Genomic DNA, 2,722 nt, shown 5'->3' with positions numbered 1-2,722 from the left:
TGACTAATATGAAGTTAAGGGAAGGTTTAGGGGCTGGCAAGTGGGTGCACTTGCCCAGCCAGCATGACAGTACCAGACTGCACGCAGGTTCTGCAATGGCAGACCCTAGACACATTTTAAGGCTGCTTCTGTGGGTGGCGCAACCAGCCCTGCAGGCCCACTAGCAGTATTGGCATTTACCAGCCCTGGCACTCCTGGTGCACTTTACTAGGGACTAACAGTAAATCCAATGAACCAATCACGGACATCAATCACATGTACAATTTCCAGTAGGGAGCACTTGCACTGCGGCACGGGTTGGCCGTGGCGCAGTGCCCTGAGTAGCGGACACCAGCAAAACATCTGAGGCACAACAGCAAAAAGTGGAAGGGAAACTCACGCCAAGGTGCCAGGTCTAACACGTGTCCCCTCCAGCTGAAATGTGGGGGGAACTACCCTTCCCCAGGGAGTTCCACATCACTAAGGCGGAAAAATCTGGACAGACCATCAGCATTGGCGTGATCTGTGCCAGGGCGGTGTTCCACCGTAAAGTCCATACTCTGTAGAGAAATGGACCACCTCAACAGTTTTGGGTTCTCACCCCTCATTTGCATCAACCATCTGAGGGGCCTGAGGTCTGTCTGAACCCGGAAGTGAGACCCAAACAAGTAGGGTCTTAGCTTCTTCAGCGCCCAGACCACAGCAAATGCTTCTCGCTCTATTGCACTCCACCTACTTTCCCGTGGAAGTAACCTCCTACTGATGAAGGCTACGGGTTGGTCCCAGCCCTCCTCAGTCATCTGTGAGAGAACAGCCCCTACACCATGCTCTGAAGCGTCTGTTTGCACTATGAATTCCTTGGAGAAATCAGGAGCCAGGAGCACGGGCGCCGTGCACATGGCAGTCTTCAGGGTGTCAAAAGCCTTCTGACAGGTGTCAGTCCAAATCACATTCCTGGGCTGCTTCTTAGAAGTCAGCTCCGTCAAGGGGGTCACGATCGTGCCATAGCCCTTGACAAACCTCCTGTAATACCCAGTGAGCCCCAGGAAGGCTCTCACTGCAGTCTGGGTCTTGGGGGGTTCCCAAGCCAGGATGGTCTCAATTTTGGGTTGCAAGGGTGCCACCTTGCCACTCCCCACTTGGTGTCCCAAGTACACCACTGAACCCTGCCCAATCTGGCACTTGCTTGCCTTGATTGTGAGGCCTGCCCTGCGCAGGGCCATCAACACTTCCCAGAGGTGGTCGCAGGTGTTCTGGCCAGGTGCCACTGAACACCGCAATGTCATCCAGGTAGGCGGCACTGAACTCATCCAGCCCAGCCAACACCTGGTTGACCAATCTCTGAAAGGTGGCAGGGGCATTCTTCATTCCAAATGGCATAACCCGGAACTGGAAATGCCCATCTGGTGTAGAGAATGCTGACCTCTCCTTTGCCCCATCGGTCAAGGCGATCTGCCAGTACCCAGACGTTAAATCAAACGTGCTGAGGAACCGGGCAGCCCCTAGCCGATCAATGAGCTCATCAGCTCTGGGGATGGGGTGCGCGTCAGTCTTGGTGACTGAATTGAGTCCTCTGTAGTCCACACAGAACCGGAGTTCAGGTGTGGCTCCCGGCGCAGCAGCCTTTGGGACCAAGACCACGGGGCTAGACCAAGGACTGCTGGAAGACTCAACCACCCCAAGAGCAAGCATCTTGGAGACCTCCTCCTTGATGCAGGCCCTGACCCTGTCAGTCACTCTGTAAGCCTTATGCTTCACAGGTAAGCTGTCTCCTGTGTCCACATCATGGACGCACCAATCTGTGACACTAGGAACCAGGGAGAACAGATCTGGGAACTGCCCCAGCAATTGGCGGCAGTCTTCCTGTTGTTCAGGGGTCAGGGTGGGTGAGAGGTTAACTCCATCCACTGACCCATCTTTCTCACAGGCCACTAGGAGGTCAGGAAGAGGCTCAGACTCCTCTTCCATTCCATCATCAGTGGCCAACAACATGCCCACTTCGGACCTTCTCAAGTGGGGCTTGAGGCGGTTGACATGTAGGACCCTTAAAGGGTTCCTGGGCGTCTTCATGTCCACCAAGTATGTCACTGAGCTCCTCCGCTCCACAACCTCAAATGGTCCTGTCCACTTATCCTGAAGGGCACAGGGTTCCACTGGGGCCAAGACAGACACCTCTTGTCCAGGCTGAAGCTCGACCAGAGTGGCATTCTGGTCGTACCACCGCTTCATCTCCTCCTGGCTGGCTTCCAGATTTGCCTCAGCAAGTTGTCTGAAGCGCCTGGTTTGGTTTCTGAAGGCCAGCATGTAGCTATATACATTCTGGGGAGGTTTCCTGGGAGATTGCTCCCAGCCTTCCTTTACCAAACTCAGTGGTCCTCTCACGGGGTGACCATACAGCAGTTCAAAGGGGCTGAACCCTAGGGACTTCTGTGGTACCTCGCGGTATGCAAAGAGCAGGCATGGCAAGAGGACGTCCCACTTACGCCTCATTGGACCTTCCAGGCCCATGATCATGCCCTTCAGGGTTCGGTTGAATCTTTCAACCAACCCGTTTCCTTGGGGATGGTAAGGTGTGGTGAACTTGTAGGTTACACCACACTCTTTTCAAAGGGACTTCATATACTTGGATATGAAGTTGGTCCCCCTGTCGCTCACCACCTCTAGAGGGAATCCTACTCGTGAGAAAATTCCCATCAGTGCACGCCCCACCACGGGGGCCGTCACTGTCCTCAGAGGGATGGCT

This window comes from Lissotriton vulgaris, chromosome 6 (genome assembly GCF_964263255.1).
Source record: "Lissotriton vulgaris chromosome 6, aLisVul1.2, whole genome shotgun sequence".
NCBI lineage: Eukaryota > Metazoa > Chordata > Amphibia > Caudata > Salamandridae > Lissotriton > Lissotriton vulgaris.
Note: the sequence above shows the minus strand (reverse complement) of the source record.